Source organism: Heloderma suspectum, chromosome 2 (assembly GCF_057233095.1).
Source record: "Heloderma suspectum isolate Gila_16-S chromosome 2, 16-S_ref, whole genome shotgun sequence".
NCBI classification, from domain to species: Eukaryota; Metazoa; Chordata; class Lepidosauria; order Squamata; family Helodermatidae; genus Heloderma; species Heloderma suspectum.
Window position 1 is genome coordinate 156,262,457 of NC_139459.1, and position 12,757 is coordinate 156,275,213.

Here is a 12,757-nt window from a genome sequence, read left to right on the forward strand (position 1 = left end):
GAATAGCATGGGGGACAAAACCAACCCCTGTGGAACCCCATGCTGGAGAATCCATGGGGTTGAGCAATATTCCCCAAGCAGCACCTTCTGGAGCTGACTATCCAAGTAGCAGCAAAACCACTGCAATGCATTACCTCCCACTCCCTACCCCGACAATTGTCCCAGAAAAATACCATGGCCGATGGTATTGAAAGTAGGGATGTCAGAGAATTCCGCCATGGATCTCGGTGAGGCAGAATGTCAGTGCATTCGGCCCCCCGAAATCCATGGCGGAACGAAGCCCCCCGCCCCCCCACCACGCGAAAGGCGCGCGAAACAGGACACCTACCTGCTGCCATTTGCGCTGACTTGCGAATGGTGGCCGCGTCCGAGGCCGCCATTCGCTTTATCACTATAGCCGTGATAGGCTACGTAAATACTTAGTAGCCTATCATGGCTAATGCAGGGACACCATTTGCGTCCCTGCGGAAGCCGTGATAGGCTGCGTAAGTATTTACGTAGGTTATCACGGCAAAAAAAAGGGAACGCAAATGGCGGTGGCTACGGTGGCCACCATTTGCATTCCCCTTTTTTTTTTTTGCCGTGATAGCCTACGTAAATATTTATGTAGGCTATTACGGCAAAAGAGGGGCGCAAATGGTGTAGCGGCCGCCATTTGTGTTCCCTTCCCCCCCCCCCACCGTAATAGGCTATGTAAATATTTACACAACCTATCACGGCAAAAAAAAAAAAAGGGAACGCAAATGGCGGCCGCCGTAGCCACCGCCATTTGCGTTCACTGTTTTTTGTTTTTTTGTTTTGCCATGACAGGCTACGTAAATATTTACGTAGCCTATCATGGCAAAATACAGGGACGCAAATGGCGGCGGCTATGGCAGCTGCCATATGCGTCCCTGCAGGCTGCCCAGCGGCCAGATGTCCGGCTGCAGGCAGCCCCAGCCGGCGGCTCCACAGAATCTCGGCAGAGCGGAGCCGGCCGGACAGAATTTTGGGGGGAAGGACGGAGCGCCTCCCTCCCACAGCGAATGTCACCCTTCGAAAAGGCAAGTGACTTTCATACATGCCTAATTGAAAGACACCAAGAAATCAAGGAGAATCAACAAGGTCACACTCCCCCTGTCTCTCCCAATATAGGCCATCATGCAGGATGTTTCCATGCCAAAAACTCAGCCTGAACCCTGACTGAAATGGATCTAGAAAATCGATCTCATCCATGAGTGTCTGCAGCTGTTTGACAACCACCCACTCAAAGACCCTGCCCAGGAAAGGAACATTTGCCACTGACCTAAAATTATTTAGATTTTGAATTTGCTTGATTTGTGGTTTTCCATTCACTTTCCTGCTATAAATATTTGACTACATTTTCAGTGGTGTTTTCTACAGAGGATTGACAGTTTGGACTGTGCATCCTCTGATGAGGCTTTACAAGTAGCTCATGAAAGAAGGGAAGCGAAAAGCAAGGGAGAAAGGGGAAGATATACCCAACTGAATGCAGAGTTCCAGAGAATAGCAAGGAGAGACAAGAAGGCCTTCTTAAGTGAACAATGCAAAGAAATCGAGGAAAACAACAGAATGGGAAAGACTAGAGATCTCTTCAAGAAAATCGGAGATCTCAAGGGAACGTTTTGTGCAAAGATGGGCATGATAAAGGACAAAGAAGGCAGGGACCTCACAGAAGCAGATGAGATTAAGAAGAGGTGGCAAGAATACACAGAAGAACTATACAGGAAAGATCTGAATGTCCCTGATAGCCATGATAGTGCGGTCACTGAACTTGAGCCGGACATCCTAGAGAGTGAAGTCAAGTGGGCCTTAGGAAGCATTAGTAACAATAAAGCTAGCGGAGATGACAGTATTCCAGCCGAGCTATTTAAAATCCTAAAAGATGATGCTGTTAAAGTGCTGCATTCAATATGCCAACAAATCTGGAACACTCAACAGTGGCCACAAGACTGGAAAAGGTCAGTTTACATTCCAATTCCAAAGAAGGGCAACGCCAAAGAGTGTTCAAACTACCGCACCATTGCGCTCATTTCACATGCCAGCAAGGTGATGCTCAAAATCCTACAAGCTAGGCTTCAGCAGTATGCGAACCGAGAACTACCGGAAGTACAAGCTGGGTTTCGAAGAGGCAGAGGAACTAGAGATCAAATCGCCAACATTCGCTGCATCATGGAGAAAGCAAGAGAATTCCAGAAAAACGTCTATTTCTGCTTCATTGACTACGCTAAAGCCTTTGATTGTGTGGATCACAACAAACTGTGGCAAATTCTTAAAGTGATGGGAGTACCAGACCACCTTACCTGTCTCCTGAGAAACCTGTACGAGGGTCAAGAAGCAACAGTAAGAACCAGACATGGAACAACCGATTGGTTCAAAATTGGGAAAGGAGTACGACAAGGCTGCATATTGTCACCCTGCTTATTTAACTTATATGCAGAGTACATCATGAGAAATGCCGGGTTGGATGAATCAGAGGTCGGAATTAAGATTGCTGGGAGAATTATCAACAACCTCTGATATGCAGATGATACCACCCTAATGGCAGAAAGCGAAGAGGATCTCAAGAGCCTGTTGTTGAGGGTGAAAGAGGAGAGTGCAAAAGCTGGTTTGAAACTCAACATTAAAAAAACTAAGATCATGGCATCTGGCCCCATCACTTCCTGGCATATAGAAGGGGAAGAAATGGAAGCAGTGACAGATTTTACTTTCTTGGGCTCCAAGATCACTGCAGACGGTGACTGTAGCCATGAAATTAAAAGACGCTTGCTCCTTGGGAGGAAAGCTATGGCCAACCTAGACAGCATAGTAAGAAGCAGAGACATCACCTTGCCAACAAAGGTCCGTCTAATCAAAGCTATGGTTTTCCCAGTAGTAATGTATGGCTGTGAGAGCTGGACTATAAGGAAGGCTGAGCGCCGAAGAATTGATGCTTTCGAACTGTGGTGCTGGAGAAGACTCTTACGAGTCCCCTGGACTGCAAGGAGGTCAAATCAGTCCATCCTAAAGGAAATCAACCCTGAGTGCTCATTGGAAGGACAGATAATGAAGCTGAAGCTCCAATATTTTGGCCACCTAATGCGAAGAGAAAACTCCCTGGAAAAGACCCTGATGCTGGGAAAGACTGAAGGCAAAAGGAGAAGGGGACGGCAGAGGATGAGATGGCTAGATAGCATCACGGATGCAATGAATATGAACTTGAGCACGCTCCGGGAGAGAGCGCAGGACAGGAAGGCCTGGCGTGCTATGGTCCATGGGGTCACGAAGAGTCGGACACGACTGAACGACTGAACAACAACAACAACTGTGCATCCTGCATCCAAGCTAATTATTTTGGTTTCTGCCAGAGCTGCCTCAATTTAGATTCTAATGGTTATGGCTAGTGTGAGATCAGATTCTTAGAATAGAAGCAAGCTTTCTGTTATGCAAGGAGGCATATTTATTTTCTCAATAAACTATCTAATAATCTCATCTACTGCAGTTCCAAAGTGACCTGGGACAATCAGGTCCCTCAAAGTAACAATATACTATTCATTCATTCATTCATTCATTCATTCATTCACAATTGTTATATCCTGCCCTACCTCCAAAGCAGGAACGCAGATATTGGTGATACAAATACCAATAAGATAATAACACCTACTATTACAATAAAACAATTAAAACATGACATCAGAGAATACAGAAACAAGTTAAAAGCCAAGAACTTGTGTAAATAAAAAGGTCTTCAACTTATGTTTACAAATATTCACAGTGGGGGCTAATTGTGCCTCGTCTGGGAGGGAGTTCTACAAATGGCAGGGGGGGCTGTCACTGAGAAGGCCCTATTTTGTGTTGTTACCTCATTTATGGTGACAATGAACAGGGCATTTCTTGCAGATCGAAGAGCCCTAGGCTGGTAATGGGGGAGGCACTCCCTCAGGTACCTGGGTCCCAACTTGTTAAGGGCTTTATATGCTAATAGCAGAAGAAATTGACTTCAGTAGCTCGGTAAGAGCCACTGCAGTGCTTTCAGGATAGGTATAACATGATCCCTCCTACCTGCTCCTACCACCAGCCGGTCCACAGCACTCTGCCCTAGCTGCAGCTTCTGGACTGTCTTCAAAGGAAGCCCCATATAGAGCATGTTGCAGTAATCTATCCAAGATGTTACCAGCCTATGGACAACTAAGGCCAGATTATTCCAATCCAGCAATGGTCGTAGCTGGCAGACCAGCTGTAGCTAGGCAAAAGTGCCCTTTGCTGCTGCACCCATGCTTCCCTCTGTTCCTTCGGGGGGAATACTGTTCTGTCCAGAACAGACCATATACCTAATTCCCAGACCTGAGAACCACTGACCCATAGTGCCTCTGTCTTGTCAGAATTCAGCTTAGTTTATTGGCCCTTATCCACCCCATCACTGCCTCCTGACACTGGTCCAGCACCTGTACAGCCTCTCCTGATTCAGATGGAATGGAGAGCCAGGAGCCATCTGCATATGGATGACATTTAACGTCAGATCTCTGGATGACAGCTCCTAGCAGTTTCATGTAGATATTAAACAGCATGGGAGACAGCATGGACTCTTGTGGGGAAGAACAATAATTGCCACAGGGCTGAACAATAGTCCCACAATACTATTTTTGGGTGGCAGCCCTATAAGTAAGGTTAGAACCAGTGAAAGGTGGCAGTTTGCAGAGCCATTCCAGAAGAATACCATGGCTGCATTGATTACCCAGGTTTCGGTTCACGCCTGTAAGATGTGTGCAACCTTAACTACCATTACCACATTTGGCACCAAAAACGCCCTTGAATTCAGTCAGAGCACGTCATATTTGCCATCTGCAAGGGGGAAAGTGTGAAAAAATATGTGTCCTTCTGCTCCAAGGCAGTGGATAAACAGTACATGTTTTCTTACTTCAGAGACTTATCATTAACAGCAAGCTAATCCTCAAACATCTGAAACCAAGCAGTGCAAGTAATTGGAGGCTCACCTGGGGTCTGAAGAAAAGGTGCAGGTGGGTTGAGAGGCCGGTGATCTCATCGCTGAAATGTGTCTTGCAAGTGAAATACACATTAAGTCCAGACAATTGCTTGAATGAATAACTGTGCTGTTAGACTACATCTCCCTGCAAGCAGCGCTTCAGCTCACTTGTATAGAGGCAGTATTATACCTAAGAGCACAACAAGTAGATGGACTCTGATCCAGCAGCTCTCTTCTTATGTTTTTATTACCCTCATGGTGTGCATGATCCTCTGCTATGGTTTGACTCTCAAAAAGGGAGATACATACTTGCCACTCCCTTGTAACCTGCGCTGCTTTGCTTCAGCCAGTGTGCCTTCTACAGTCTGTCTTTGAAGGGTCTGTTCCTCAGTAAAGTGGTGGTTCACTCTTCCACATCTCTCCCAGCCAGTATCCTGTTTCCATTCTACTTTACAGGGCTGTAGCCTAAGAGGGTTTTAAAAGAAACAACCAGTCCTCTTCTCAGTGGGTTCAAACCATCCTAGGCCAAAGCATAGAGGTTGTTTAGGCATAAATAAGGAAACATGGCTAGGTGTATCATGTAGCTAGGCAGAGGGGAAAGAAATGAAATTGCCAGAAACGCACACTCGAACCTCAGGTCCAATAAAGATTAAAGCAATATAATAAGAGATAAAAAATGGAAGGCAAAATGAGTTCTTGAAAATAAAGTAATACCTTGCTAACCTATGCTAAACTTCTTGAAGTAAAAAAAAAAACAACTTACAACATAGCAGTCACCTGGAGTGTTGCAACATGCACAACATCTTAGGGTAGTTAAAGGAGGGAGGTGCCAAGAAGGACCTGAGTAACAAAAGAATAAAGAACTATATTCCAGATTATTATGTTTAGCCAGTGTGAGGGCAGAGGTGGCCGCCTAACACGTTTCAGCAATCAGAGGAGTGGCATGTAAGGAGGACCTCTTCTCATCTTCTGGGTCTAGGAGATGGACTATCAACATGTTAATTAAAAAGGAGATGGCTTTAGCTAGCTCTGGCAGACTTGATACATCAAAAAGTTTTGTGTATCTGTTTTGTGTATCTGGAAGCCCCAGGAAGGACGTGTGCTATTCCAAGTGTCTTTATTCCTGGTTAAAGACACTTTTAGCTTTACAGAAACGAACACTGAAGGGCAGCTCAGAGTCAAAATGCCAACAGCCACCTCTAGCTGAAGGAGAGAACCACAGGGTAACCAGCCAGACCAGCAATAGAATCACTTGCACAGCAAGAGGACAGAGCAGACTTGGGAAGGCACCTCACAGATTTGCAACTGAGCCCAGGGGTGCTTTGGAAGAAAGACCTGTTCACTGTCACAGTGCCAGCTTAGCCCTCCTGGCAAGCATGCATGCAGCCAGGACACAACCCCCCGCCCCGTCCGCACTCAGTAAGTGAAGCTTTTATGGGGGAAGCATTTCTCTAGACTGGACAACAGATTCGGGCAGGATTCTGTATTTCACACTACAGAAATACAGACAAACCTATGACAAATGTGGGTATGGATGAGGGGTTGAAAAACTGTTGAAATGAACCAGGAAAGAGGCAGGTTTTGTACTACACCATTTACACAATTATAATCAGATGGATGTTGGTATTTATGTATTTATTTTTATGTTTAGTCTTAAAATGACTTGCTTTGTGGACTTTTTCCCAACTTTTTTCCCCCAATGTTGTTGTTTGAAAAATCATGTTCCCATTACAAGGAAATTGGGGGGATTTCTACACCAGCCTAAAATCCTGCATTCAAAATGGGGCTTTCCACTTCCATTTTAAATGCAGGATCACAACTGATTCCCTTTACACAGGCTTCCTTCTCTGTAGATGGCCATTCCCATAGCGTTATGTTTCCGTGAAGAGGCAGTACACACACTCCAGGTTCAGTGATACTTGCTCCTGGGTTCCTGCCCCTTTCCCTCCCCTTGCACATTATTGGTGGATGGGGACTGACACGCGGACAGCCCCCCACCGATCTCCCCGGGCCCCGCCTCCTTCTTCCATGCTTTTGGCCAGTCTCTGCCACTCTGCTGCTCCTCCACTCTGCCACCCCCACCCCCACCCCCACTGCCACTCTGTTTTGAACAGGCAGGCTGAAAATGGTGAGGAGCCAAAATGGCGCAGGAGGGGGAAGGCTGAATGCCCATCAGACCTTCGTCACCACCTTTGACATCATGACCATGCCCCCAACAACCACACTCAGCACTTCATTCACACTATGGGAGAAATACAGAGGGAGGACATGGCGCTCCATTTGTGCATATCTGGAAAAATACCCCATTTTTTCCATTTGAGGAAAACACAGAATAAGTGGGAGGAAATAGTGGAATAATGACTGGACAATGACGACATCATGTAATGGACCCACACAATTCAGTGAGTGAGCAACCATGAAAGCGCAATAAACTTGAGGAGCAGACATCCGCTGGAACTGCCCATTAGTGGACAGTTCCAATTAATATCCATTCACCCCACACTATTGTACTGATCTTTTCCTTCCCCCATGCCAGCAGCTCTTAAACAAAAATGAAAATGTCACACTCCACCAACTGTACTGCTGGCAGAAATAGAGCGAAGTGAGCTTGGTAGCCCCATCAAGAGCATCTGGGTTAAAATAAATGGAGCAAAAGAATAAAAGGAACCTGGTGGTTGGAGTCTACTACCAGCCACCCATTCAAGGAGAAGACAAGGATGAAACTTTTGAAAAGCAAATAGTCAGTGTTTCAAGGAAGTATGATGTAGTAGTAATGGGGGGGTTCAATTTCCCTGATATTTGTTGGGAGACAAATTCTGCAAAACATGGCCCCTCCAGGAAATTCCTGACTTGTGTGGTGGATAACTTCCTCCTACAGAAAGTAGAGGAAGGAACTAGAGGATCGGCTATCCTTGACTTGATCCTAACCAACAGAGATGACTTAGTGGATCAAGTAGCAGTCACAGGAACTCTGGGGGAAAGCGACCATGTTGTACTTGAGTTCTTGGTTCTAAGGGAAGCAAAAGCCGAGTGTAGTCAAACTCATACCCTGGATTTTAGGAAAGCTGATTTTAATAAACTCAGAACAATGATCAGTAAGGTCCCATGGCAAGCGACTCTAACGAGAAAAGGAGTCCAAGATGGGTGGGAGCTTTTCAAAAAGGAAATTCTCAAGGCACAATTACAAACAATTCCAACAAGCAGAAAAGGTGGAAGACAACAGAAGAAGCCAATGTGGCTTCACAAAAAGCTTAGAGATGACCTGAAAACAAAAAGGGACACATATAGGAAGTGGAAAGAAGGCCAAGTAACAAAGGAAGAGTACAGGCAGGTAGCACGGAATTGCAGGGATGGCGTCAGGAAGGCTAAAGCTGAGAACGAGCTGAGGTTAGTGGGGGATGCTAAAAGCAACAAAAACGCTTTCTTCAGATATGTGCATAATAAAACACAGAAGACAGAAATGGTGTTTCAACTATTAAATAAGGATGGCAAAATGATAACAAAGAAAAGGCAGAAGTGCTCTCAATTCCTACTCTGGCTCAGTCTTCTCCTGAAAGAGGGCCTGTGACCCCGCTGGCAAAGGCGAAGTACAGGCTGAAGGGGCAGGATTGCAGCTTGAGATCTATAGGCATATGGTTAAGGAACACCTCATTACTTTGAGTTCAAATCTCCAGGGCCAGATGAACTACATCCTAGAGTAATAAAGGAACTGCCGGAAGAACTCTCAGAGCCACTGTCTATTATCTTTGAACAATCATGGAGGATGGGTGAAGTGCCAGATGACTGGAGGAGGGCTAATGTTATTCCTATCTTCTAAAAGGGTAAAAAGGAGGACCCTGGGAACTACAGACCAGTCAGTCTGACATCAATCCCAGGGAAAATTCTGGAGCAAATTATAACGCAAACCATCTGTAAGCACTTTGAAAACAATGCAGTGATTACTCGAAGCCAACTTGGATTTGTCATGTTGAATTTAATATTTTAAATTTGATCCAGTGGATGAATTTGTATTCTGTACTATAGAACGTCAAATACATTTGCGCAGGTTGGCATTTAATCCTAGGTGCAGCCAGAGTAAAAAACCATTTATATGTAAATGATTCAGATGCCTCGTTCTTTCCTAACTAACCAACAAATCAAGCTAGTTTTAAATCACATAAATTAGTAAGTTAAATTTAAAGCACGTGCAATTAATATGGTCATGTATCTTGGGGTCTTCATAAAATTGATTTTTGAGTTATGCTTCAATCTAGTTTTATTTAATGAAATGACTCTTATCTACTATCCTGCACAGATTTGGTACCTTCCTTAGAGCTGTGATAATAATTTCAGGCAAAAATGACCAGGGAATCACTCACCTTAAATTGAGTGAAATCACTCACCTTAAATCACTCACTTAAATCACTCACCTTAAATCACTCTCTGCCTTAAATTGGCACCTTGGCCAATGCAGTTGCACACTGCTGATCTAAGCCCAACCTCACTTTTTAAAGTCAGGATACTCACTACAAAGTGGTTGCAACAGATCCCAGTCCAAATTTATCTTGAAAGCGTCTAGGGAAGATATTACCAGCACCCTGGGCAACTTTTCCCAGGGCTGAACTGATCTGACAAAACAGTGTACCTCAGACATAGGGAGGAAGTCCTCTGGGAAGGCTGTCCTGGATATGAGTGGAGGAGGAGGTGGAAAATGGTTCTCTGTGTTCTTAGTAATAGGCCAATAACACGGCAGGTTTTCCAGTGATGGTGCTTGCTCGCAGTTCTTATGAAGTTCTTAATGCTGAAGTTCTTATGCATGGGATGAGGAACATGAAGTTGACTCCCGTTCAGGGAGCAATCCTCATGGCAACGGGTTTAGTTCACTCTCAACTTTGCTGTGCTTTTTACGTGAGTTGAATCTGCTCTGTCTGGGGACACGTGGGGCTTGAGAACTTGGATTATCCCAAAGCTAGCCTGGGGCTCTTGGCAGGTCACAAGGCAGTTAACTGTGAATTGTTTTAGGGGCTACTGTGTGGAGTCTCATCCACATCATCATATAGAGAGCCTGCTCCCTCCTTCCCACTTTCACCTTGTTCTGCCCCTTCTGCTTTCTCTGGCCAGTGTGTGTGTTAGCACCCCCACCGCATCCCCACCCCCCCATCCTATGTCCAGCCCTCCCCACCCAATTTTTTTAAAAAATATATTTTCCCTCTGAAACTGCAATAGTGACAGGACTAAATGCACAGACCCATTGATTTCATTTTACTTTAGGGTGCTGGAACCATCAGGTGGAGTATTTCTTTCCTGGGGGGCTTTGCCCTGCCTCCACTTAGCACCAAAGTAAAGACTTCTCTTCCAAATGTGCTATTTCAATTTATCAAGATGCCCTAGATATGCTATAGCACATCTCTAAAGAATGAAGGGGCTGGCCATGTTCCCCCCTCCCTGCATTAAATCCTGGGCGTGCCTCTTTGACCTGGCAGTATCCTGAGATGCTCCATTCCCTCATGTTTCCCCAATGGAAGTAGTTTTGCCTGTTCCCATTGAGAAAATCCCCTGGAGCACAGCAGCGACCCTTCACATTAGCACAGTAGTGGGGGCACTCAATCACTTAGGTAGCCTGCTTTCAATCTTTAACATATCCCCCCCTTCTGCGCAAGTTTACTGAGAAGTAAGAAACACATCTCACTCCCCTGCAGTGAAAGGGTTAAAGGCTAACTTTAGTAACTCGCCCTAAAGCGCTCTTTCGCTTTTCCAATGCTCTCTTAAATCGCTATTGTGATGTTCTACTTCAATCTTCTGTAGTTCCTCTGTCCGCTTTATTGCAGTAACATTATATACGATTCTCATTGCAGGCAGGGGGAAGGAGAAAGGGAGAAAGGGGGGTTGGAAGCAATAGGCAGAAGTGCACACATGGGGGGAAATGTGGTGGGGGCGATAACTCCACAGCAGATTGCTGGAATACAGTGAAATTGTGGGAGGGGGGAATCCCTCAGGAGTCTTCAGATGCTGCACTGGAGGACTAGGGATTTTAAGTTTCTTCAGGGAACTCTGCACATGGGGAAAATTAGTTGCTCTCCATTCATAATGCAGTAGCAGCAGGGAGCCTGGACAGGGGTGGGAAACAAGCCTCACTCATCAGTCTCCCCACCTTTTTTTACTCTATGTTCACTCACCCCATACCCTACTTGTAAATAGCTCCACTCCCCCCCACCCGCCCAGCTGGCTCTGGTTGGTGAAACTGCAGCGCTTACTTCAGCTTCATGAAGTAGTGGCGGTGCACTATTTCAACGGTGCGTTTTCACTAGGGGAGTATGAAACCCCCTTACCTTTGGTCCGCAGAAGTCCACGGGGGGGGGAGGCAATCCACACACACCCGGAATCCTTGCCAGCCCTGGCTGGCTCCGCTCTGCGGTGAGTCCACAGAGCTGCCGGCCGGCTCCGGCCGCTGGGACGCAAATGGTGTCCACGTAGCGGACGCCATTTGCGTCCCCGTTCTTTGCAGTAATAGGCTACGTAAAGATTTATGTAGCCTATTACTGCAAAGAACAGAGATGCAAATGGTGTAGCGGCCGCGATTTGCATCCCTGCTCTTTGCTGTGATAGGCTACGTAAATATTTACATAGCCAATCATGGGCAGGGATGCAAATGGATTGCCCCGTTCTTCCACAGACTCCGGGGGGCCGGACTCTAAAGAATCCAGCCTCACTGGAGTCCGTGGCGATTTCTCTGCCATCCCTAGTTTTTATGCCTTATCGATTTAAGAGGCTTTTTAAAAAGTTAGAGGTTGCCAGGCTGAGCACACCTTTACTTTGCACCAGAGTTTAGTGGTAGCCAAGGTGAAGTAAATACCACGAGGTAGCTCAGAACTCCTGAACGGCCAGCTGCGAAATGGCAGAAACATCTGGAACAATACAGGGAGAGGAAACATTAGGGAAACACCCCTTGACTGGGGTCAGAGAGGTCACAGCCAGGTGAAAAACACATCCCTAGGGATGTTGGAGAATTCCACCACAGACTCCAGTGAGGCTGGATTCTTTCGAATCCGCCCCCCCCCCCCGGAGTCCGTGGCAGAACGGGGCAATCCCCCCCGCCACCCCGCAGAATCCCCCCGGGACAGAGCCTACCTGGCGGCGGCTCCGGCGGTGACTCCAGCGGTGGATCCAGTGGCAGTGGCTCTGGGTGGTCTTCCAGCCGCTGCCAGGCTGTGGCTGCAAATGGCGGCCACTATGCCGGCTGCCATTTGTGTCCCTGCCAAGCCGTGGTAGGCTACGTAAGTATCTACGTAGCCTATCACGGCTAATGCAAGGACGCCATTTGCATCCCTGTCTTTTGCTGTGATAGGCTACGTAAATATATACTTAGCCTATCATGGCCATGATGGCAGGGAGGCAAATAGTGGCCACTACAGCGGCCACCATTTGCGGCTGCAGCCCAGCAGCGGACGAAGGTCCAGCTGCGGGCGGCCCCGGCCAGCAGCTCCATAGAGTCGCTGCGGAGCAGAGCCGGCCAAGGAGGATTCCGGGGGGGGGGGGACGGAGCACCTTCCCCCCCACTGTGGATTGCCCCAGCGGAACCAGGTAAGTGTTTTGTACACCCCTACACATCCCTGAGCAGAGCTGTCATGCCAGAGTAAATGCAGAGGATTGGTGCACACTGTCTGTAACAGAAGCGCAGACAAGCTGAATCAAGGAAAAGAATTGGACTACAAGTGGTCTCGGAAAAAACGGTTTTTCTGGCACCAACTCTGGGGTAGAGATGTTGGAGAATTCCGCCACGGACTCCAGTGAGGCCGGATTCTTTAGAATCCGGCC

At 46.8% G+C, this 12,757-nt stretch overlaps 1 protein-coding gene across 1 annotated transcript in view; it reads left to right on the forward strand.

Annotated features, from left to right (window-relative positions):
* The window catches only part of ADGRL3 (adhesion G protein-coupled receptor L3), a 713,779-nt gene that overhangs the window by 279,712 nt on the left and 421,310 nt on the right, over positions 1–12,757 (forward strand). The window lies entirely within an intron of this gene.